The following is a 27,828-nucleotide window of genomic DNA, read 5'->3' as shown; positions in this document are numbered from 1 at the left end:
TTGCTGCGTCCAGCATTTGAAACGATTGTCTTACCACCTAAATGTTCCCAGATAGTCCAGTGTGGCTTTGTTTAATTTCCTGAAAGCCCCTGTGTTGTGGTCTAAAAATGGTATTATTTGTACTAAGTAACGTTTGTTACTTACGAGACTAGTTTTACCTAAATTGTAAATGCGCAGTGTCCACATGATTGTCTAGTTGCTTTACTGCGTTGAGGAGTTTTCTATCCTATGAAAAAATGGCAATATATATGCCACATCAAAATGTTAAGATGAATATGCATATTAATTATCAATTCATTTATTTATCTATGCACGACTAACTTTAATGAAGACGATAATTTAGGAGACTTCCTTATTTTTACAAACTTAATATTGACGAACGAAGTTGAATACCGCAAACTTATCAGCGTCTTTTGTTGATTTATGGTGTGGTGTTTACAGCATGGCAACACCATTAGGTTATTTACTGTCGAACCAGCAATTGGACTAAAGTGTTTTGCCTAAGAACACATCACGATAGCCCGCCCAGGCCGGTCTGATGACAGGATTCAAACGTTTGTTTCACGAGTTAGCACTCTCATCACTCAGGCACCTCAATGTCTGTTTCATATTGCCAAGTCTGCAGAGAACAGTTTGATGAAACTTGATTCGTCTTGATGAAACACCATTTGCATAATAGAGCAAAGTCCTGAGGGTGACATAACCATACATTTCTTTAGGGTCTGTAACTATATTTTCTTCTTCTTTTACACCTTTAAATCAATATTAGAACGAAAAATCGTTTCGTCCTTACCAGTAGTGAGTATCGTTGCGCGTCGAAAACTTGTGTTCGTAGAAACGACATCGAAATATTTCATAGGTGCATGTTTCCACCCTTTAAACTCCAAAATGGAGATATCATTTTGTTCGTTAGTACCTGTCCTAATTAGAATGCCAATATCATACGTCGGTAACTAGTAAATCTGTGTCTCCTGATTCGTTAGCCACTGACATCATTGGCTCAACAGTGGCGTCATTCCCATACCAGATAATCTGAAAACTTCTTCCTGAACTACTGTGATTGGTCTGTCGCTTCACATCAATGCGGTGTATCATTTGGAGAAAAAAAAAATATACGGAGATTCTGTACTTTCACTAAAGATGGAGGATGATAGGTCTTTTGGGGTTTCAAGAGGTCTGGTAGTGTGGCGCAGTTGTCACCTAAATCATTCAGCTGTTCACTGTTAAAACAGGTTTACGCCATATTTCAATGCAAATTTACCTGCAGGTTTTCCAGGACATTATACGTGTTTAGTTTGCTAGATGAGATAATCGTGTGGCAACGTATATCTTGATATTGATAATATTTTCTCTAATTTAGTTTCCTTTCATGACTAGATAACATTCTGAGATTCCGGACAATTTCCTGCTTCTCTTTATTTCGATATTTCCTTCTGATACAATTCCGAACATAAAATACATGGATAATAATTTCAGAAATATTCATAAAGGCCTTAATTTCGTTAATTTCGTGAGAAATTAATAATAAAAAGTATTGTAGATTGGATGTAAAGGTAAAAAACGTGACCCAATGAAATTTGTATCCCCATAAAATATTGATTATTTACAAACCACCCCTCCCCTCCAATCCTGAAAAGTTCTGATAGATTTAGTACTTAGTTTTCAGTAGGACTTTTTTCGCTGAGTCGTGCAAAAATATTCAAAGCTTCCACTGTATATTTAAGCACTTGCAAATATAACAATTGATTCACGGAATTTTAGTAGTGGTGCAAGTTTTATATGGAATTTTTTTGCAGTTTGAAGTCCTATTTTGGGTCCAAGCTGTGTACAAATATGTTCATTGAAATATTTTTGTCTGAGTGAAACATTTATTGTGATTTTAAAGGTCCGGCTACCTACCTGGGGAAGTTATCTAGATTCTGTGATTTTTGTACATTTGTGGTTAAGATATCCGTATACTGCTGCTGCTACTACTACTGCTACTACGACTACTACTACTACTACTGCATCCTTTATTTATCGTGGGTGAAGTAATTAGTAATTCACGATTTCATTTATTTTTAATTTTCATATTCCTTCGTTCCAATCATTTGTACTGAAATGCAAGCCCTTCGACAGTTGGCAAACAGAAAGAGAGAGAGAAAAAAAGAAGAAAAAAAGACAAACAAACACAAAAACAAAGCCCCCAACTGAATTCGTTATTCACTTTGGCGACAAGGATGTGATTAAAGTTTTTGTTATTTACTGTGAAACTCAGACACAGTTTACGTCGCATGACCTTCGCTCGGTTATTATTATTATTATTAGTAGTAGTAGTAGCAGCAGCAGCGACAGCAACAGTGAGTGATAAGGACGAGAAAGGTTGATTCCATTCCAAACAAGCCAATATATTTATGCGCGTTTCACCCTTTTTCACTCTGTCGCTTCGTCTCTCTTTTTGTCTTTCTCACTCTCCTGGTTACTCAAGTGGATATATGTACACCTATATAATCTGTTAATTTTAAAAATGTTAAACAACTATCAAAGATAAAGAAATACCCGCTGGTTGACTTTTAATATTCTTTACATTTTATCAGTAAAACATTGTTTTTCCGCATGTAGAACAAGTGTAATCAATTACCCCCTAAATCTTGAATAGGGATGAAGCTGCCATATTTCATTAACAGCTGTTCCAGTAACTAGGTCAAAGTGGTAGCTAAATGACGCCTTAGTCTGAAAACCTCATTAAATGACACGAGAAATATTGATGGTAATTGTCACCAGATTTTGAGAAATGACATGCTTTTGTAGATGAAAAATGAAGAGTCGAAAAATTAGTGACAAATAAATAATGATACCTTTTCTTAAGAGTTGCCTCATATCAGACACGTACACTAAAAAAACAACAACAACTGAAGCAGTAATACCTCTAAAAGTGTTAAATGTATACTGAAAATAACTTACCTGAAATTCTTCGTCTTGTTACTTTGGTGTCTGTGTGCTTATAGGCGGATCATAGGGTGCGTTGACATTAATTCATTTGATATAATACTCGTGTTTGTTTCTAGACAGTATCGTTCCTCTTTATTGCTTTCCTCTGCCTCGGGGAAAAATATATACATTGGCTATCACTTCGTTCGTCATAGGCAATCAGCGGCTGTTTGTTTGGAAAAAATAAACATGATTTATGTGAACAGCAAATTAAACCAATTGGTCTCAATTCATTTGTCACAAATTACGTGATTTCTATTTATAGTAATGCGCGTGATTTATTTACAATTTTCATGTTATGAAAACATAAGTAATTCGACTTTATTCAATCAATCAGTGAAGCAAGCAAACGCTGTATGTATGTATGTATGTATGTATGTATGTATGTATGTATGTATGTATGTATGTATATATGTATGTATATATGAATCAATGTTGTTTTATCAACGTTTCGGATCTAGAAAGTTTTTGTGTTCTAAAATCAAATAAAACCGATTCATACTCTATCACATGTTCCTCTGAAATAAGAATATGCTTGTATTTCGTTGGAGAATGAACTTTTAACTGTAGCTAATAAAACAATAAAACAAGACATTTGATAAGACGATGCATATTTGCCTGATACTGTACCTAGCAAGCAAAGTCGAACTTTTCGACAAGCTGCAGTAACGTAACGTGGCGTATATAGAATTACTCAGATTATGATATATTCAGCAGTGGTGTAGTGTGGCGTATATGGAATTACTCAAATTATGATATATTCAGCAGTGGCGTAGTGTGGCGTATATAGAATTACTCAGATTATAATATATTCAGCAGTTACGAAGTGTTGCGTATATGGAATTACTCAGATTATGATATATTCAGCAGTGGCGTAATGTAGCGTATATGGAATTACTCAGATTATTTATTAAGCAGTGGCGTAGTGTGACGTATAAGTAATTACTCAGATTATGATATATTCAGGAGTGGTGTGGTGTGGCTTATATGGAATTAAGCAGATTATGATGTACAATGATAAGGAGCTAGGTCTGATGATTCTAAGCGAAAAAGTACACTAAAAAATCCCATGTAATGTCACCTTAAAGTGTACATATATTACGGTCACCTTATGGGTTACGTGTCACATCTCGCGAAAATCACCACTTGCCTGTCACATTTCACTAAAATTGCCAGGTAAGATCACCTTACGTTTTACCCTTCAAATATCACGAAGTTTACCTGGCACATTTCACGAAAATCACAACGTACTATCAGCTTGCGGTTTACCTGTCACATCACGAAGTTCGCCTGTCACATCTCACGAAAATCACCACTTACGATCACCTTACAAGTCACCTGTCAGTCACATATCACGAAAATCACCACGTAAGGCCACCTTACGTTTGTCCTGTCACATTTCAGTAAAAATCACCAGGTAAGGGCACCTTACGTTTTACCTGCCAAATATCACGACGCTTACCTGTCACATCTCAGGAAAATCACAACGTAAGGTCACCTTAAGGGTTACCTGTCACAACTCACGTTCTGGTCAGAGTGTTATAGAAATGACCAACACCGTGCGACTCTCTGCGCTCATTTAGGCACTAATAACTGAATAGTAGCAATCCAACGTTGGTTTGAAAACAATACTTCGATTATGTTACTAATTACTGAACAGTATTAATTTGTTTCTAAAACATATACGACAATAAAAGTCTATATGATTTGTGGAACATTTACATTTGTGGCAGTAAATCTGCAATTTTTTTTGTCCACAGTGATGGCGACATTGTGCCGTCATTAAACATATTGCAATATAAAGATTCCCGAAATTACAATTTTTAATTTACAATCTTTGGAAAAAGTTATCTTCTTCTGTTAAAAAGGGAATGCTAATCTTTTTTGTTAGATACTTTTAATTTATTTTTATACATTATAATTAAGGATAGAGTTGTTTTTGGTGTGTACCGGCTTTTTGTCTTTTTTTTTTTTTAAAAAGTTCTAAATAGCTTTTATTACTGATGTTTGATTTTAGTGTTTTTTTTAAAAAATAAATATAAATTTAGATGGGTCTGGAAAAAACTTTTGACCCTCTTCCTGGTTATTTTATTGTCTTGGATTTTTATATAAGGTTCTGATACCAGAATTATTTCATTTCTCCTTTATGTTAAATCTCTAGAATTATTTGCTGTTGTGTTCAGATATAATTTGAGAAAAATCATTTTAAATTATGCATTAAACAGTAATCATTGACATTTTGGACAAAATTACTGCTTTGGGATTATTGTGAATTCGATCAAAGACATTCTGGATTATGTCATTGTGATAAATCAAGACTTGTGATAGAAATTTTAGGATTATTTGGGATTTAAGTCACAATACTGTAAATTCCTTTTAAATTTTAACTTTGTAACTTTGAGAAATACATGCATTTGCTGATTTTAATAAACTTGTTGTTTTCGCTTCTTTCTGTTACTTAGTCCGGGTCTTTGTTTTGGAATTTTCGTTGTCCCTGGTAAATTTCACTTATGGTCAGTGTGCTATCAATTTGTTATTACTAAGTGTTATGTATATTTGATTTAATTTATATTTGATTTAATTTAATTGTTTGTAAGTTTTAAAAAAAATTATTTTTTTTATGTTATGTTAAGTAATGTAATTTTGTTTACTGGAATTCGATACTTTCCAGAAATTAGTTTGACCTGACTGCTTAGTCGAAAACACCTAAAAATAGAACTTTGTATCTTTTTGCTGACCTAGTTCCTGACCTTGATTGAGAATCAAGTAAACAACTTTTTTAATTCATTCTTAATGTGTGAATGATAATAGTGAAATCGAGGCTGATTATGTGACTTTAGACGTAAATACTTATACGCTGTTCTCGAAATTCTGGAGGGATTACCCGTATCCGGGAATCTTTTGCGTCTCAAGTTACTGTATAACTTTTGTCTACAGGGAAATTAGTCAGTCGAGATTCTAAACATTGGAACATGATGTGTTTTGTTTTTTCTGTTGTGACCAGTTGAGTTATATTTTTAATTTTATTCAACCTATTTGGATTCTAAAAGATTATTTCGTTTCTCTGGGATTAGTTAAGTGCTCATACAGAAGTCTTGGACAAAGACACTTCGTGAATTTTATTCAGAAATTAAAACACCGAAATATTGTCTGTGGAACAACAAAGAACTGTAGACACAACAGCACAGCACTAGTTAGCATACGTGCTCGCCTTCCATTTTTTTATTTTTCGCCCGGTCTCGAACTTAGATTTCATTAGAACCTTTCATTACTAGGAAGTCTAAAATTTAATTCGTGGATTATTCTTGGATTATTTTTGGATTTGATTCTTAAAACCATAAGTTCTTATTTTTTTCATTTTTACATTGTTTTCTTCAGGGAAGTAAATTATTTGTTAAGCTTTCCAAAGCTTGTTGTTTTCACTCTTTCTTTGTTACTGTTTTTTATTGCCTAAACACGTAGCATAAGAAATCCTCGGAATATTTGAATTTTGGCTAAATATTTCAGAAAACCTTATTTTTTATATTTGAATTCCCCATGTTTTTTTTAAAAATCTTTTAAAAATCCCAAGTATTCTTATACAAATTTGAAATCGTAAGTGAAATTTGCAAGCTTTTTCTAAAATGTCATCAATAGTGGAAATCATTATTTCAAATTCTACGCAGGAACAGTCAGAGCTTTTTAAAAAAGGTGAATTAATTCAACTTGCCTGAAAATATGATCTTTTCTGAGGCAAAGGCTTCCTTGACGAAGCAAGAAATAAAAAATATTATGGTCCAGTACTTGGTCGAAAAGAATGTTTTGGATAAAAGTGCTTTGGTTTCGATCAGTAAGTCTGTATCAGAACCTGACATAAAAGTAAAGGAATTACAATTAAAATACAAGATGGAATTAGACTTGAGGGAGCTGGAACTTAAGAAACATAAAAAAAAAACAAATGCAGTTGTAATTGGAGAAAGAGAAAGAACAAATGAAATTGGAGAAAGAAAAAGAATAAATGTTATTACAAAAAGAAGAAAAACAAATGCAGTTACAATTTGAGAAAGAGGAGAGAGGGACAGGAAATAGAAAAAGAAAAACAAATGCAGTTACAAATGGAGAAAGAGGAGACAGAGAGAGACATGAAAGAGAGAAAAACAAATGCAATTGGAAGTAAGATAGAAAGAAAGACAAATTAAATTTCAAAATGAACAAATGCCAAAGGAAAAAAGAGAGAAAGGGAGGGAATATCAATTTAGAATAAAAGAATTGGATCTGGCAAGTGAAAAGCACATTTCTACTTCAAATACAAATTTAAGTTTTGCTGTTGCAAAGAATATTAGGTTAGTGCCCCAATTCAGAGAAAAAGATGTAGACAAATATTTTCTTTATTTTGACAAACTTGCTGAAAATTTGAAATGGCCAAGGGAGCATTGGACTCAATTATTACAATGTGTACTTAATGGTAAAGCTAGTAAACTTTACCATTCACTCTCTGTTCACCAAAGTGACTACGATGCTGTTAAGGAATGCATCTTAAGGGGTTATGAGTCAGTCCCTGAAGCTTATCGGCAAAAATTAAGAAACTATAAAAAGAGAAGCTGGACCAAACACATGTGGAATTTGCTAGAGAAAAAGAGCAGTTATTTGATATATGGTACTTAGCCAAGAAAGTTGAACAAGATTATGAAAGTCTCAAGCAACTTGCATTACTTGAAGATTTCGACAACTGTGTCCATAGTGACATTAAGACTTGTCTTGACGGACATTAAACTGAAAACCTGGAAAATGCTGATAAGTATTCTTTAACTCATGAAGTTCCTTTTGTAAATTAGACCTCCACTCATCAGTCTTCTGGCAGAAAAGTATTTCAGACTAATACAAGTCCTTCTAAATCTCAAACTGGTACAACTTCTAAAAATCAAGCTTCAGATACACTTGATCAAAGGTCCATGTCTCTTCCTACGTGTACCTATTGAAGAAGAAAGGACACGTTATTTCTGATTGCTACAAAATGAAAAGTAGGCATCAGAATCAAGACAGACATATTGCAAATGCTCTTATTTCTAAGAGGTCAAGGTCACGGTCATGTATTGAAAGCAGTACATTTGTAAGGTCTAATAAACCCAGTCTGATTTTATTATGGAGAATTATGAACCATTCACACTGAAGAGTTTTATTTCACTCTTGGGCGATTCGGCCAATCCTATCCCTATTAAAATTTTAAGGGCCACAAGAGATTCTCAGAGCCTTTTATTGATAGGTACTTTGCCTTTTTCTGAGAGTGTTCTTATTCAGGGAGTAGAGTGCGGCTTTGTTAATGTTCATCTCCATTGTGTAAATTTGTTATCAGACTTAGTCTCAGGACCAGTGACAGTCGGAACAGTTTCTGTTTTACCCGTTGAGGACATTTATTTATTACTAGGCAACGACCTAGCTGGAGACAAGGTTGTGGTTAATCCACTTGTAACTGACAAGCCTTGTTCGGATCAGAAAATCGATCCAATTGGAAAAAGAATTCGCTGATTTATTCCCAGCTTGTGCAGTTACCAGAACTATGGCAAAGAAAGCTCTTGAGAATGATGTTGATTTGGAGAGTATTCCTTTAGCTGACACATGTGTTGGTCAGGCTTTTGATGAGGTCGCTTTCACTCTTTGCTTGGATCAATCAAAAGGTGTTGATCACAGTTATCCTCTTTTAACTACTCATTCTCTTTATTCTAATCAGGGTGGCAAACGACAACCACTTGTCGTTGACAAAGAAAAGATCCTGAGATCTCCTGTTTATTTCAACGGGCCATTAATGTAACTGAAGTCACTAAAGTACCTGTATGTTGTTTCATTAAAATGGAATTCTTATGAGAAAATGGAGACCTCCCGAGATACCTGCTGATGACGAATGGTCAGTGAACTATCAAATTGTAGGTATAAAACCTTACAGACTGGAAATACTTAGTCTGGCCCATGAAACTCATTTGGCTGGTCATTTAGGGATCAATAAAACTTATCACAAGATCTTAACTTACTTGTATTGGCCAAAAATCAAAAGTGATGTTTGTAAGTACTGTAGATCTTGTCATACTTGCCAAATGATAGGGAAACCCAATCAGAAAATACCTAAGGCTCATCGGCAACCTATTCATGCATTTGACGAACCATTTAGTAGAATTATGGTAGATTGTGTTGGTCCCTTACCTAAGACCAAGTCAGGTAACCAATACTTGTTGACCATTATGTGTGCATCAACAAGGTTTCCAGAGGCAATTCCTTTGAGGAATATTAAAATAAAAGTAAATAATATAGGCAATACGTGTATCGATTTAGTTACAAATCATGTTTTATCAGTGGGTGGGTTGCAAAATCAGATCGGCTTCTCCTCTTTTAACTATGCTTATAATTTGCTATTAGAACGGTCTAAATCTTGAAATCATGGCTGATATATAAACGTAATGCCATTACCGTGGAAAAAATGGTCGGCCTAATATAGAGTTTGTCTCCTGTACAGTTTTTACTGGGGATTAAGTTAGGTCAAACTACAAATCTTCCAAAGAACAGTTAGGCTGACCGGACATTGTAACGTTTCTTTCTCTTTTACTTTCACCTTTACTTCAGAAAGTATCACATTGCCTTTTACAGGTTCAATCGGAATTGGTGGATGCAATACTTGTTTGAGGAATGTCTATTCAGGTGATAATAATTGCGCAGAAATCGACACAAATGTGAATATTTCTCGCGCTGTTTCAGACAGGCAACACTTTCAACGTCACTGACTCTAATTTTATGGAACTCGTTCTAATGTCACTAAGGGATGATATACTCGCACTATAGTTGTCTTTTAGCTTTGAAAATTATTTCATTTTCGGGACAAAGCTGATTTTTATGGAAGAGTAAACCAAACATAAGCATTTGGTTTGGACGGACCGTTCATTGAGGTTAGATAGATCATCTCCCGTGGACAGCTTTAGTCAATTTAATAAAACAGTTTATTCTCATAAGCTCAATCATACTCGTAAGGTACATACTGTTGCGTGGTTATCAAATAATATAACTTGAAACAGAAACTCAAAAAAGGAGAGGATAGAATATTACACAAGGTTTGCAGAATCATATGAATGGTATGTACATCCCGTTAAAAAAAAAGTCACACGTGCCACTCCTACATAATGAGACTGCGAAAAGCAGGATAAAGTCACAACACTTTTATATCAATGACTAATGTATTCTTACAGACGCAAAATACAACCTATTACACTTTAATTACGCAATTCCTTTGATAGACCAATCGTTCATTTAAAGACATAGAAACCACAGCAAGAAATTTATCCAAATTAATTAATACGGTATTCCGTCAACGAACATTCTTGCAAATGAATTAATACAGTAATGCGTCAGCAAACATTGTTACAAATAAACTCATATAGTATTGTGTACCCAAACATTGTTACAAAGAAACAATTTTGTATCAACATTGGTACAAATAAACTAATACAGTATTGTGTCACCCAACATTGTTACAAATAAACAATTTCGTGTCAACATTGGTACAAATAAACTAATACAGTATTGAATCAAAATTGTTAAAAGTTAACTAATGCAGTATTCTGTCAACAAAACATTTCTATGAATAAACTAATACAAAAACTGAGTTAACATTCGTACAAATAAACTAATACAGTATTGTGTCAACAATTTTTACAACCTCCATACTAAATTAAATTTTGCCTTGTCGCTGAATATCTGAAGTACATGATACGATATAGGATTCTTTAGCCACTAACGCTCATAACAAAAGACTGTATTGACAGTTCACGTCCTTGGTAGGGTTTTATACAGTAAAACAAATGTTTTAGTGTCAAAGAAAGAAACACGTAGAAAAAAAAAAATCCAGGCAAGGAAAAACACTTGAATTACTGTTTTAAAAGCTGTAAAAAAATGAGTACAAGTTGACAGTATTGTAACTTACGCAGTAATAATAGTCGTTGATTTCTTGAATCAACTTCTTTGTTAATTTGCCGGAGTTTTCTACAATTTCATTGGATGTAAACGGTCACGTAATACTGGTCTGGAAGTTTGTACACATCTATAAATTCTGCGGACATCTTTTGGTTTCCTATTTCCAGGTCATTTGATACGAAATTTTATCCAAATTAACGCATTACATCCTAATAATAACAACAACAAGCCCCCATCCACCCACTCCTGTGATTTCCAATCTAAATTTACAAACCCCAAATTAAAATCGACCAACACTCACCCCTTTTGCCGAAGAAAGCATATGGCAGGCTTTACAAGCCAATATTCGGAAATGATTGCATTTTTCTTCGACATGTTCGAGCAGCTGTATTAAAGGTCAAAGTCGTATGTCAAACAAAGGACACGATTTAGTCTTTGAAAGATCGAAATGCGTAGAAAGTAACAACACGTGCCATACACAAGCGTAATTTTAGAGAAAAAAAAAAGAAGAAGAAGGAATTGCCTGGTTTAAACAGCATCTGCCATTAAATATATATATATATATATATATATATATATATATATATATATATATATATATATATATATATATATATATATATATATATATATATATATATATATATATATATATATATATATATATATATATATATTCCCAGTGAATATGTCCGGATTAACGAGTTTTCCGGATAATTGAATAATGCACATTTTTATTTTACGTTATCATTACCGTATACATGTGCATGTACAGATATATGCTAGCTGCATATGTACTGTATATTCAATAATGGTTGAAATAAATTAATGAATACATATATTGACGTGTTTATTTTACATTATTATAACATGCGCTTGTACAAACAAGTACAGTAAATATAAGATACACGTTGACGGCGGCGTGTTGGGCCGACATATCTGAGAACCGCATGAATACGGCATCATCGATTTGTTGACATTTTGGCGTGGCGATCGCGGGTTAAGTCTGCTGATTCGGCAGGTACTGACCACCTATTGTCCTTTTTCATGATGTCCATAGCTGTCGACTTGCCAGTGTCTAAGGATGAGTAAACTATAATATGCTGGCGTATATCTTGAATGGTAGCTTTTGGGTGATCTTTGTTCTGGCAAATCTTTTTTATGCGGGCCGGTATATCTCTATTCGTCTACGCTTGCTTGATGGTGTCGCCATAATATGTAAAACGTACAACGAATAAAACTCGTATCTCGTAGTTAAATTCGTTACAGTAAATTAATAAAATGCAGTCGTTTTTGAAAGTCGTATTTTACAGCTGTTATAGCTGCTAATGAGCTGATAACTGACGTCCCCATTTTATTCTGAAATGAAGCCCTATACTGTCCACAGCTTAAATCAATCAACTGTATTTGCACAGCCATTAATAAACTGTGATTGTTACATACAATTGGTAAACAACAGAGAATGACACACTTAATTTATTAACCATATGTTATGTCAAAAGGCGTGGACGATTTGATCCCAGTGTGTTTATTCAATTAATAACACCCTATCGGCGACAAGCTAAAACAGACATTGTTTATGCACTTGCTGGTTACAATATGGTCACGCTACTTAGTTTTTCCACACTTATGATCACGTGATCAATTGATACTTTAACATGCCACTAGAAGTTGACCAATCAGAGACTGATGCATTGACACACCTCCAAATTTGCGTTGATGAATCTGTGTTATCCGACTGACTGTATTTTCATATACGATTTTTCGAATTTTCTTATTTTTTGACAGATTATTTCCGGATTTCCGAGACAAGTTTTATATTATTTTACACTTTGGTCACCGAATTTGATGTCCGGATCCGGAACGCGGATTTCTTAATTTACGGAGCAAATTAACGTTTAGGAATTCCGTTCCCGTTGAATTATGTCTGGATAGGGAGGTTTACGGATAAACGGAGTCCGGATTAACGAGGCTCCTCTGTATACGAAAATAATGACCATAACAATACATCACTGGCATGACCCGCTATGCCACTATCCTATATCACTGTATAAAGAATCGATGACTCTTGCCTAGTGAAGATATGTCTATGTATTCTGTCGCAATTAAGAGGCTAATGAAAGAAAACTTCAATGTACATAAAAATGATCGTTTTGTTGATGAAATCTGCTGATCTGATGACAGAAGGGAAGTAAATTTAGAATTATAAGGATTAAATGATCATGGATGTTCATTTATCGATGTGTAAATTTTACCTAATCACTAACAAAGTTAACATAATGTCCTTCGGACTTCAAATAAGTAAATAAAGTCCGAAGGACTTTATATTAACTTTGTGAGTGATAAGTAAAATTTACAGAACGATAAATACCCAACCATAATCATTTAATCTTATAATAAATTAATTTTTGGTACCAATGTCATATCTTACAGAAACATGGTTGTTTTTAAAAGTTATTTATTTCCTATTTATACTTGCACCCTCCCATGTCCTTATGTAACTGAAAACGCTGTATAAGACACAGAAGAACGCGTGCCCTACCATTTGAGAGAGGTTTTCATTTAAAAAATATCCACCAGGAGGATTGAATATTCTAATTAGTTTGATATTTACCGTATATGATTTATGTATTATGGTAATTGTCGTCTACATCACCTGCTGCGACTATCAACCAGCTAGATCTTAACATAAATTCTTGTCATGCTGAATAATCTAATCTGAATGCTTACCTGACTATTCTCCAAGTGTATTGGTCAAGCAGTCCAGAGTCGAGAGGGACACCTATACGGGCTGTACCATATAAAATATGCAAATTCAAAGCTTTTGAACTTCAATATATAATTCAAAGCTTTTGAACTTCAATATATCATGCCCAATGGTCAAGTTTTATTTAAATGTTCTGTGTACTGACATATTTTGTTTTCAAGAAGAATATCCATTTTTAGATTGTTTTTAAAAAAGAAGTTTTTTTCTTCACATTAGTGTACGGATCATTCTCCCCAAAATCTGATAGGTCAATGACAAACATTCATCTTTATTTTCTCTCTTGGGAGATAAAAATCAATATAGAGATAATTAAAGCAAAAATAGAAAACAAAAGGAGAAAAAAAATCGAAAGGAAAGAGAAAACGAAGATGACATGACGTACACGACGTACAATTGCATAAAAAAAATCACAGAATCATGTAAATACATAAATGAGAAGACACGTGTTGACACTTGATTGGTATAATCCGAAATGCAAAGTTCTAGTGGTATAGATGATGAATGGTTCCGTCTTTGGTTTTTTGACAAGGAAGTTCATAATTGTGCCGAGGAGATAATGACACCTGCAGGTAGAGAGGAGACAAGGACATCGTTTACGAGATATAATATTTCGTATGGTAGTACCCATCTTAAAACCGATGGTGACTTGAAAACTGCAAGCTTTACAAGATGCCGCTTTGACGCAAAGAAAATAACTTATAAAAAATGTCTTAGGCAAGTTCAGAAAAAGAATTAAAAGGAACAGCAACCGTGAGAGAACTGGATGCGTTTGATTACTAACTGAACAAAGGAAAATAATGCAGCAAGATTCTTGCGAATGTTCGATGTCAGAATTGGATATGTTTGCAAAGCCTCAGCCGACTATGGCAAAGCAAGAATCCCAATGTGTAGAATTTTATTCTCTGTTGTCTTTGACCACCCGAGCACCCATATAATTTGAAATCAAAGGACAAACGCATAATTAAATCGATCTGAATTAGCATTGACTTGTATTCTACATAGTTCTCAAAGTGGATAATAGCAATCCCGTGGAAGTTGCCAGGGTGGATCCAGCGAGAAATTTAATGCATTCTTTGTACGACAAAGTGGATTTATACTTGAATAACAAACTAATTAGCAGTTTGGGGACTTACCTTTATCAACCTTACCTGGAAGATTTCTAGACATACGGAAAGAAGCCAAGAACTCATATCTGGATGCTTCTATGGTATGGAAACCTGACACACTGTGCTTTAAACGACAGAAAAGTTGGAAGAATCTGACAACCCTCTGAATGCTGGCTCTAACAACAGCTGAACGACAATAAAACACGATTATTATGTTGGATCATTTGCACTTAGACATGTGGTCGCAAGAAAAGTATTTGTTGTATGGAGTGTATCTACACCTGAACCTGAATCGAACTAGTACTGTGTTTTTGTCAACTGCATCATCAACAACGCGACCTTGAAAGGTACCATCGATTGAATACCTCTCGAGTTCCAACACTTCCACGTGTCCAAGAAAGAGGTCCCCAGAGAGTTTCATACCATACCTTTTGGACCTAACTTCGCTCAGAATGATTATGTGACACTGTCTGAAGGTACAGGACAGTTAGGTACCAAAGATCACAGTGTTTTGTAAGACGATTATGCTGAAGGATGAGCTTTGTGGGGAGTTGATTTTAATCCGGACCAAAGCAGCGATGAAAGACATTTCCAGTCTATAAAATCGGTTCGTGTGGAACTTGAGTTTACAGTAGATCTGGCGAACGGAGTAGAAGTAGAACTGTATGCTGAATTTGATATTCCTCTGGTAAATAAGTTAGAGAGAACTGATCCTTGACTATTTAGAAGCAGAGATAATATATAGATCATAAAGAACCAATGGAGATGAGTATGTTTTCTATCCCTAACAACAATAACAACATCATTTACAAACCACAAGTGTCGAAAGAGACAAAAATACAGTCATAATGTCAAGATGTCCAGAACAAGAACAACATTTAGTCGCATGTTTTGCACATGACTTCATGAAAGAATTAAACACCTTGCCAGAGAACATTATCATGGATGTCAAATCAATTCTTCTAATCAGATACACTGTAAAAATGTTTGTTGATGAGATCAAAAGAAACGTTAGAAGACTATTTGGGAGACGCGTGGACCCTCAACACAGAAGAGAAGATTGTGAGAAAGTGTTTAAAGATTTGCTTGACCATTCCGTATTTCAATTAACTTCTATGACGACGAAACGCATTGAAGTTCTCATGCAACAGTGCACGGAGTCTACTCATTCATTGATTTACCTGATATATATTTACATGGAAAAACCTCAAATGTTAAATTATGACTTATCATTACCGGCGAAAAAATATATAAAAAAGCATACATGGGAACCTCATTAAAGAAATAATTAAAAAAAATGGAAACCTCTGAATGTAATTACCTTCTGACTCAGAGTTCGTTTACAACTTCTTAGAATCCCGTGCTGTGTGATAAACTTGAACTTGCTCATAGAAAATTTAAAGTCTTTTAAACCTCTTTCATAAACACAGACGACAGTCATCGATCAGGAATCAACTGGGTAGCCGTGTACTCTCCCAATAATTACAGTGTAGAATATTTTGATTCCTATGTATTTCCTCCTTTGGAAGACGCCACAATAATAAAATCACCATCTGGCAATGGAACTGCAGAGGAATCTTTAAAAACCTATCAGAACTGCAGAACAAACTGAATAATACGGCCATAAAACCAGACGTAATCTGCCTACAGGAAACCCTCATAACACAAGAACACAAACGCCTGCCCAAACTACAAGGCTATACCCAGGGAATCTTTAAAAACAGACCCATGGGTCAGAAAGGGGGTGGACTAGCAATTTTTTTAATAGATACACTAATCTACTATGAAGTAATAGAAGTACCCCCTAACCTAAACATCAATAACACTGGACAACAAATTTTTACAAAAGTCATGTTACTGAAATAAAATTAGTCAATTCTTATCAATTTTTATGTGCTGAACACGAATATGACAGTCAAATTGCAAAATTGGCTCTAGTTTTTTTGTAATCTGCAAGAAATTAATGTTTACATAACGAAATGCATTCCAATAGTAAAAGGTCAACTGTAATAGCCTACCTATAAAAAATCAAGTCATTGACTACATCTTAGATTTCTTCGCCTGTCTCTTGTACAGCTGTTCGGGAGCATCTCTGAGGAGTGTCCAGCAGTAGTCAGCCAGCATTGTAGTGGACCATTTTCCCTGGTATCTTTGTTCCATTGTTGCGATATCTTGATGAAAACGTTCGCCGTGTTCATCACTAACAATACCACAGTTGCTAGGAAAGAAATCCAAATGGGAATGAAGGAAGTGAATCTTTAGAGACATATTGCAGCCAAGTTTCTTATACTTCATCAACATGTCTTCTACTAGTTCCTTATAGTTTTCTGCCCTAACATTTCCGAGGAAGTTTGTAGAAACTAGGCGAAAAGCATTCCATGCTTGTTTCGCGTCACCTTCCAGCAAGTTGTTGAACCGGTCATCTTTGAAAAGCTCTCGAATCTGAGGACCCACAAAAACTCCCTCTTTAATCTTTGCTTCGCTGAGTCGAGGGAATTTTTCATGCAGGTATCGGAATGCTGGCAAAGTCCGGTCAATGGCTTTCACGAAGTTCTTCATCAAACCTAGTTTGATGTGAAGGGGTGGTAGCAAGATTTTCTGAGCCTCAACCAGAGCTGGGTGTTGGATATTCTTCTCTCCAATGGCTACATTCTGCCTGTGAGTCCATTCCTTCCTCATGTAGTGCATTTCCCTTGCTCGGCTATCCCACTTGCATAAGAAACACATGTATTTTGTATATCCTTGCTGCAGTCCCATTAAAAGGGCAACTACCTTCAAATCACCACAGAGGTGCCAGCTGTACTTGTTATACTCAATGGAATTCAGTAGCTGCCTTAAGTTATCGTATGTCTCTTTCATGTGGACAGCATACGCTACTGGAATAGATGGAAGAATGTTTCCATTGTGCAAAAGCACAGCCTTGAGACTCAGTTTCGAAGAGTCGACAAATAGTCTCCATTCTTGTGGGTCATGAGTGATTTTTAAAGCATTCATGAAGCCCTCAATATCGGAACAGAATATCAGATTACTTTCCTTTCTGAAGAAAGGCTCCAATTGCTGGTGGCGCTTTCGATATGCAGTAATTGTGACATCTTCTTCTAGAAGATTCCATTGTTGGAGTCTTGATCCTAGCAATTCTGCCTTGTTCTTTGATAAGTCCAAATCACGAATCAGGTCATTTAGTTCTTCCTGTGTTATTCTGTGTGGGGTTGATGATGCACCACAGTGAAAATCTGGATCACTGCATGCTGATGGACCAGGAGAAGAACAGGTCGACTCACCTTTGTCTTCGTCAGATGAATCAAGAGAATATTCTGCTGGAGGTTCTGGAATAGGAAGTCCCTCACCATGTGGAACTGGTCTCAATGCAGACGGAATGTTTGGGTAGACTATTCTCGACTTCTTTCGCTTCGTTATTCCGCTGGAAAGAGGAGGAACCAAGCAGAAGTAACAGTCATTTAGGTGGTTGCTTGGCTCTCTCCACACCATTGGGACTGCAAACGGCATTGATGACCTTTTGCAATTCAACCACTGTGAAAGCTGTGTTGTACATGTAGCACAGCATATATGCGGAGCCCAAGGCTTGTCTTGGTCACCAACCTTGCATCCGAAGTAAAGATGATATGCCTTCTTCACTTGAGAATTGATACTTTTCTTCTGGTTGGCAAATGTCACTTCCCCACAAATATAGCAAAAATTGTCCGCGGTATTAACACACTTTCGAGGCATTACTGTTCTTTATTGTACGTAAATGGATAAAATAATAAGTTTTATGTAACAGTAGCTTGAACTGTCTCGCACAACGTCTAAAATATTTTAAATGCTGAACCTATCTGATTGGGCTTTATATAGTACACTGCTTACGTCAGCTTCAGCAGCCGCCTGGCATTAGTATAATAGGCCTACACATGTATAGTACACTGCTGACGTCAACTTACTTCAGCAGCCGCATGGCATTAGTATTGCATTGCATCAGAAAATGATGCAATCAACTGTGGATGATGTGAGCATGATGGTATTATGCAATGTTACATCATTATTCCGGATGTTGCTGCAGTCCTACTGGAGAAATTTACACAGTGAAACATAGAAAATGAGGTATATGAATATCTTCAAAACGAGAGCCAATACAAATTTTTCACGGTTATATTCGTGTTTGGCACACCAAAATACTACAGATTAGGGCCTTTTCAAGTCAGTAATGATTTCACTGTTGACCAGTGTAATAGCATCGAAATAATGTCAGTAATGATAAATATAGGAACCACAAACATTCAAATAATAAACGCATACGACCCAGGTGGTACCTTCTGCCCTACCAACCTAATCTCACTAAAGGCAATCACTAATAACAATAACTAATATCCAAAATAAAAGCCCTGTACCATGGTGGACTAAACAGTGCACTATAGCACATAAAGACAAAAAAAAGGGCCTTAAATAAATATAAACGCACCAAAAATTCTATCTACTTCCAGCAATATAAAGATAAAGAAAAAGCACTAAATCAAACTATAAAAACTGCTAAAATTAATCTATGGCAAACCTTTTGCTCTAAACTGAGTCTAAAATCAAACTCAAAACACATATGGGACAAGATAAAAGCCATAAAAGGGAAAGCAACTACCTCAGCCCCAAAAATTAAAAATGCCATAACAAATAAAGATAAGGCAGACCTCCTAGCGAAGCATTTTTCGAACATGAGTAGCAACAATAATCACACCAAAAACTTTCAAGAACACAAAAAACTAATGGAGGGAACCCAACCTCAAATGTTTCAAGACCAAGGAACAAAAGAATCTTACCTAAATAGCGACATCACAGTACATGAATGGAAGATAGCCCTACGATCCAAAAACGAAATATCCCCTGGTAAGGATCAGTTAGGTTACATTATCTACAAAAAACTACCTATCAATATAACAATAGCCATAATCAAACTCTTTAATAGGATATGGGATAAAGGCCAACTACCCACCAAATGGAAACAGGCCATAGTAATACCAATCCCCAAGCTAGGTAAAGATCCCAACAACATAAATTCGTACCGACCCATCTCCCTTACAAACAATATTTGCAAAATAATGGAGACAATAATCGCAAATAGGTTAAAACACCACCTAGAAACCAATAACCTACTCTCCATAAATCAATGTGGCTTTCGGAACAAACGGTCCACAACTGACCAACTTCTCAGATTGGAAACAGACATCAAACTCGCTTTTAACGCACATAGGAAAACCGATCGCAACCTCATAGCGGTTTTTTTAGATCTAGAAAAAGCGTTCGACCTAGTATGGACCAATGGACTAATGGCCAAATTAAACCAATTTGGAATAACTGGACACTTGTTCAACTGGATTGGCGATTTCCTCACAGGCCGGAAAATTACCACAAGAATAGGCAACACCCATTCGGAAGAATTTTCACTTGAAAATGGAACACCGCAAGGCAGTGTAATAAGTCCGTTACTATTTAACCTAATGGTAAACGACCTTGACCTCAATGTAGCCTCCACAAAAATAAACTTGTCACAATTTGCAGATGATAGTGGCATATGGAGGAATGGAAATCCTGCCAATAACACAGTAGTTAAAGAAATCCAGCAGAGCCTAGACAACATAGGGAGATGGGCGGACAAATGGGGTTTCAAAATATCTCATGAAAAAACTGTGGCAATCATATTCACCCCCAAACGAAATAACAACCTAGTCTATCCAAACTTCTATATACAAAATCAATTAATCAAATACGTAACAGTAGTAAAATTCCTAGGAATGTTTTTTGACAACCACATCACATGGAAACAGCACATTGAACAACTCACCCAGAATTGTAACAAAGATCTCAATTTACTCAGGAACATCACAGGGACTGACTGGGGATCCAACCAGGAAACCCTCCTCACGATATATAAAAAGCCTAATTAGATCAAAACTGGATTACGGTTGCCAAGCATATAACTCGGCTAAGCAGCCTGTACTACAAAAACTTGACACTATCCAGAGAAAAGCCTTGCTATTATGCACAGGAACACTCCCCTCAACATCATTAGAAGAACTACAAACACTAACAGGAGAACTACCCTTAAAATTATGTAGGCAAGAACTGCTCCTCCGATACTCCATTCGATTAGATACCCACCCAGACAACCATCCCACCAAAATAGCTATAAATAAGTGTAAAGTTGTCTTCAAACCCAAAATCATACCTATCACACCAAGTGGCAAAGTAATCCTTGAACTAAGAGAAAAGATACCTCTACTAAAAAAACAGGTAACAAACAATACAGACCAGAACAAATCACCATGGTTACAAAAACTACCAAGGATTAACATTGAAGCTACCAAATTAGGCAATAAAGAAGGACAAGAAAACTTACTAAAACCTGTACTGGTAAACGAAATCAACCAAAAATACCCGGACTATGTTAAAATATATACCGATGGATCAAAAATAAACAACCCACCAAGAACAGCAGCAGCAATAGTCATCCCTGAATTCAATATACAAACGGGATCCAGATTACCTGACTATTGCTCCATTTACACCACTGAATTCTGGGCTATACTTGAATCACGACAATGGATCAAAGACAACCAAACACCTAAAGCAGTCATTATAAACGATTCCCTAAGCGTTATCAAATCGATCCAAAATCGCAATACACACTCTAGGGAACAATTCCTCGACAGAGCATACCAGTTAATCGACGATATCACCACAGCACATCAATTAGTCGAGCTCATGTGGATACCGTCGCACATTGGAATCTCTGGCAACGAAACAGCAGACAAAGTTGCAAAAACCAAACTAGGAGATCAAAACTCTATCAAGCTTAACTATAGCTCTACAGAAGCAATAAGCTTCGCACAAACATATATAGACCAAACATGGCAAGATTTTTGGAACTCCTCCACAAAAGGGAAAAATCACCATGAAACCCCCCCCCCCCCAAAAAAAAACGTAGATAGGAACATACAGCTACCTAAGGGTACCTATTTAGAACAGAAAACCATAAACAGGATAATAACTGGAAAAACTAAACTAGCAAGCAGTTTTGGAAGGTTTATAGGACCCAAACCAGCAACCATTAACTGCTTTAACTGCCACACCACCGAAGATCTACACCACGTATTCAATATATGCCCAAAATATCAACCCGCTCGGAAAATATTTATCAAAAACCAAAAAGAGATTGGATTACCACACACATACCCAGAGTTACTTATGGACTCTAATAAAAATAAACAATCAGCATATAAAACTATAAATCAATTCATAGACTCAGCAGGACTTAGGAACAAAATATAATTACTATCCCCACAAAACCAAAAGACCCAGTAACTAGTTAAATAAATGTAGAAGCCACCACATAAAAAACCATAACATATCATTCAATTTTATAAAAGTATTAATAAATAATTCACTTACGAAGCACGTATAAAAAACTAAGGAAACCGCAAAATCGGATGTCCTAGATGTCCTTAACGAACCGAGTAATCAGCTAGGATTCCTGTCCTAGATGTCCTTAACGAACCGTGTAATCGGCTAGGACTCCGGTCTCTTGCTAAATAAAGTATAAATAACATTCAATCTCTAAAAACATCAATTAATAAATAACTTAAAGAGGTAATATCTAAAAACTTATAAATAACATAACGTAGGAAACACACCTTAAACACCTCGACTAGTAATACCATAATAATCTTGAAAATCTCTCTTCATACATGATATCTACTAAGAACCTCTATAAACAGCATAGAACATCCCCCCTCCTTTTAGAACATTTTGAAGAGGAAAAAAAAAATCTCGAAAAAAACAAAAAAAAAAAGAAAAAAAAAAAAAGGCAAATGCAACAAGAAACCAGCGATGTAAAGCAAGCAGGACCGTTCCCGAGCTCTCCTTCCCACTAATGACAGCCAACCATTCAACTGTAGGGACCTTTATGGACCCACAGATTGAGGCCAAACTATCAGGGTTCCTTGAATCCATAAAAGCCTGGGGGAGGTGGTACCATCCCTTCCCCAGGAACAACTAGCAGGCTGCGGTGCAGTCAGAAAAAAGTGGCACATGCACAATTGTGCGAACGCTACTATAATTAAATTCAACAACAAAAGACTCCACAATTGACTTCGCAAGGAAAAATGACATGTCTACTCAATTCAGGGATGTGAAATCAAAAGGATCAAATTCCATTATGTGTGGACAGTATTGTAGTATTTTCTTGAACAACGCATTCTTGAATTTCCCAATTTTTTTAGTGATTTGTTCTGATCCTGAGTACTCTAGAAACGGTGATTAACTAGAAAGATGCTTTTGTGAACATTATTGTGATCTATTTTCTAATGCTCAGAAACGAAGTGAGCGTTAATGGCAAAATGACATTCTATTTAATCTGAGGAAGATGAGCTTGATCCACAACGTTGTCGACCTTCTAAAACTTTCATGTTTAATGTGTCAGTTTGTATTCCTGTTTGAGTTAGATAAACTTTTTTTTATTCTTAAAATGTTGATTTTGAACGAATGTTGTCTTGTTTATTTGTTGAAAACAAACTTTGTTAACATACCAATTCATTTTCTCTCCCGATGTTCGCTAGAAACATAATGTTTTCTTTCACGTCCACGTACTGAACGGAAGGAATGTTGTGCTCCACGTTCATGATCTACCATATAAAGCGGCAAGTTCACAAGTCATGCCATGCTGAAGGAAATAGCTGCCAGAGAAAAGCTGGTTCAAGAGCCGGTTAGTAAACAAGAAGTGGCAGTGTGAAAGGAGCCCTTACCCTTGGCAAACACTATACATCACGAACGGGCCACTGTGACATATACAATGAAACTAGTCAATCTGCCTGGGACTTGAGGACATATGGAGGGACCTTGTAGCAGCCAGAAACTTCATTGAAGTTGTTAAACCATATCTAGATAGTAAATGGACGTCTCTTCACAAAGGAAAGTCCAGAGGCAGTTTTATTATAAACACAAATGTGGCTTACACTGACTTGGATGATAGGGATAGCCCAAATTAGAAACCTATGCCGAATGTAATCGATAGTAGGTCTGTGGTGTTTCAGAAAGTTCAAGTTTGCGTTTGGGGCCTCCAGCCGGACTTTTCCTCTTTCGCCTTGACCAGGTATGGTTCCAGTAGGTGTGCATAGCACAAAACGTAAAGATCGAAACCCGTGTTTGGACGCTAGCCTAGATGTCTATCAGGTGTTTGGCTATTTCTCACACGATGCGTTTAATTAAGAAGCATGTGGCGCATGCAGTAAAGCGTACGAGAGCGTGTCTCCTCTTCCCTCCCGACAGCAAAATAAGAAACTTGCGGTGCTGGTATTTGCAAGTCGTACAATTCCGTGTGGCTATACGTGACAAAATAAAAATGATCATCAGTCATGCCACTAATCTTTGAACTGTCAACAGCCATGTCATCTATGATTTCCAAGCTGAGCCAGGCCCTGGTGCGTATGTAGAGTGCATGACAACAACTCATCGAGTGGAAAATGACAGTCCTGGAACCTATGATACTGCAGAGCGGAAAAGCATTAATTCTAAACAGACAATACCTTGCTGTATTATTGTGAGGACGTTCAATAACTTGGATATTTAAATATTTCGTTTGATTACGTGAAATATTCAAGGACTGTTGTGATATACACCTTCTTAGATTTATATTTAAATCAAACTTTAAATAATAAAACAGTGTTTCTTCACTGGTGGAAGCACATAAGCACAATAAACCTTAATTCGAAACACTACTGTGAAATGGATAGCACAATTAGAAAATAATACGAATTCATGCCAATCTGTAAATTATTTTTAATTCTTTCTCTTTGTTTAATTTTCATTTTTATGGACAAGAATTTTTATTTAGAAAATTGAAAGCTTATTGGGTATCACATGTTTTGTGACATAGTTTAAGCCCAGGAGGTAACTTAATATTGTAAAACATATTTGCTGGTATTACGTACTGGCCCCGATGCTTGACAATGTCTTAAACGTGGTATTGAAGTAAAATAACATAATCAACCTTGCCGGCCACTTGGATCTATTTGTGAATACTATCACGCGTCAGGGATTCGCTGAACCTGTGACTGTACAAACATCAGAAAGAGATGCAGAAATAAATGATTCAGACACAGAAATGATTGAAACAATATCTGGGATTGAAGCAATTGCAGTTTCTGATCTTGATACAGTACAAAATTTAAATAAAGTTTTTAACGGACTAATCAATTAAGTGGTCTTCATTTCCTCATAAAGATCCAAGTTTAAACAAAATAACAAACAAGTACTTGCGTTGCTTCAGTTTCGCTAATAGTTTATTGAAACAAATAGGAGATCTCAGGATCTTTTTCCTCCTCGATAATGAGTGATTGTCATTTGTCACCCTGATTAGAATAAAGAGAATGGGCATTATAAAGAAGACTACTGTGATCACTGTGGTCAGTACCTTTTGTTTGATCCATACCAAGTGCAAAAGTGACCTCATTAAAGGACTGGAAAATAAATGTTTCAGTTAAATGAATATTTTTCTTGATCAATAGGAGCTTTCTTCGCCATAAATCTAGTAACTGCAAAAACTGGATATAAAGCAGGGATTTCATTTTCAATAATATCAACTTTCAGATGCAAACAAAGCTTGTCAGTTATAAGTGAATTAACCACAGCATTATGTCCAGCTAGGTCATTGCCTGGTAATAAATGAATACCCTCGATAGGTAAAGACTTCACTGTTCCAATTGTCATGGTTCCTAAGACAAATTCAAACAATAGAGAGAAATATTAGCAAAATCTCTCTCTACTCCCTGAATAAGAACACTTTCATTAGAAGAAGACTTGTCAGAAAAAGGCAAAGTACCTGATAACAAAAGACTAGAAAAAAACTCATGTGTGCCTTAAAAGTTTAATTAGACAGGATTGGTAGAATCACTTATAACGACTCGAGAATCTTTTTAATGCCTTTATCGATATCGTTATTGATAGCGTTGGTGTCTGCGAATCCACGGTGTAGTCGTTTTAAATCCATCAGTCTGACGACTTTCTATTAAGAAGTATAGCGAAATGCACCTTAAGATAATATCCGCTTTAACTCCAGAGGGGCCAGAGCGTTGTAACACCGATATGATTCCAGGAATCATATTTGATAGCAGTTTTACGAACGTTCTCAGCAGTTTCACTATTACTTGCAGATGCAATAGGTATTTCTTCATCCTTATACGTACCTGATATTGCACGTATATTAGCTTTTCTTGCTTCCCTTGGTATTCGTATGTTAAGCTTATGTGCAATTTGCTTCAGTTGTTGTACATTAAGACTGATCTGAAATCCTTATCTCTTACTAAGTACTCCTATTGGAAGAATAGAAGGCATAATATTTCTGATTGCTGCGGATTGAAAAGTAACTTAATTTAACGAAAGGAAAACTAGCAAAATTTGTAAAACTTCAACTTAAAATTTATTTCAATAGAATATAAAGTGAAAATTTAAAAAAGAATTTACAGTATTGTGAATTAAATCCAGATAGTCATAAAAGTTCTATCATAAGTCCAGATGTATGATGTTCCAATTGAATTAAAGTGATATTCAAAATAAATGAACACAACAATAAGCTTTATTCTTTTCAAGATATTAAGGCTAGAAGGAGTAATATCTCTGGTAAACAACATTATATAAAGCTAAGACACACTAATACAGCCCGGAAGTAGGACAGTCACTTCTCTAATACATTCAAAGTTGTACACAAGCTTAGGAATTTCCAAGTGAAAAAATATATCCTAGACTTAGATTAAAATAAACATTTTTACCTCCAAATAAAATGACTTGAATATGTAGCCAGCTTTATTGCACGTGCATATTACAATCTGTTGTCATATATGGACCGGCATCAAGAACATCGTCACGGGTCTACAAATATCTCAAAACGATTTTATTACGCTGTACCTGATTTATTACTTATCATTGGAACACCTGGAGTTATTCAAGCCCGTTCTTGACATGTATTTGTATGCAAATGTTGGTGCAGCTCCAGCTACTGGATATTGATATTAGTCTGTGATTTTTTGACAAGACTCCATTGTTAGAGAACGAGGGTGGTCGAATGAGAGGTCGTCGTTAATTGAACTTATGTATTTATATAGTAATGTTTTATCAAGACGTGATGGTCGGCGTTATTGCAAATCAGTTGTAAAAAATGAAAAACGCAATAGAAAACAATTATAGGGTCGTATTCAATAACATCGACCAGACGTGTCCCCGTGTGGTTGACCCAAACGCAACTCAGGTTAATGCGGAAAAACACGGCAATATCTCACTGGTGCTTAAATTATCCAAATCAGTAGTGATATAACTCCAAAAATCCGGTGGAATATTTTCACTCCTTGCAGCGATTCCAACGTTGGTAGCAGCACCGGCTCCAGCATTTGCAAAACAGCCCGGTTACCTTTTCCAACGAATATGTAAAACCAACATTAACTCAGCTGAATACAAAAGATATCGACTGCTTTTTTTTTAGCAAGGACGCACTTAATCTGGTAAAGAGTTTGGACGAAGACCAGAACGACCGTTTCAAACACCAGGTATATGTGCAATTTGCATGTTTATAAATGACCGTAATGATAGACTCAACGACCGTAGAATTGCTGAAAAAACTTAAATATTCTTCAGATATAGATTTTATTTAATTGTATGATAGTTGTGACAGTAAAAACTAGTAACACTGGACAACAAATTTTTACAAAAGTCATGTTACTGAAATAAAATTAGTCAATTCTTATCAATTTTTATGTGCTGAACACGAATATGACAGTCAAATTGCAAAATTGGCTCTAGTTTTTTTGTAATCTGCAAGAAATTAATGTTTACATAACGAAATGCATTCCAATAGTAAAAGGTCAACTGTAATAGCCTACCTATAAAAAATCAAGTCATTGACTACATCTTAGATTTCTTCGCCTGTCTCTTGTACAGCTGTTCGGGAGCATCTCTGAGGAGTGTCCAGCAGTAGTCAGCCAGCATTGTAGTGGACCATTTTCCCTGGTATCTTTGTTCCAT

At 35.7% G+C, this 27,828-nt stretch overlaps 1 protein-coding gene across 2 annotated transcripts in view; it reads right to left on the bottom strand.

The window, feature by feature from the left end:
* The window catches only part of LOC149800591 (uncharacterized), a 34,462-nt gene extending 31,373 nt beyond the window's left edge, over positions 1–3,089 (bottom strand). Inside the window, exon 1 of one of the 2 annotated variants that reach the window (XM_089954559.1) lies at positions 2,944–3,089. The gene's annotated coding sequence lies outside the window, so the exon portion shown is untranslated. The remainder of the gene's footprint in view (positions 1–2,943) is intronic. The other variant, XM_089954557.1, reaches the window with a different exon arrangement.
* Between the last annotated feature and the right edge of the window lie 24,739 nt (positions 3,090–27,828).

Source organism: Sinohyriopsis cumingii, chromosome 4 (assembly GCF_028554795.1).
Source record: "Sinohyriopsis cumingii isolate HCF-2022 chromosome 4, ASM2855479v2, whole genome shotgun sequence".
NCBI lineage: Eukaryota > Metazoa > Mollusca > Bivalvia > Unionida > Unionidae > Sinohyriopsis > Sinohyriopsis cumingii.
This window is presented reverse-complemented; position numbering and strand designations above follow the sequence as displayed.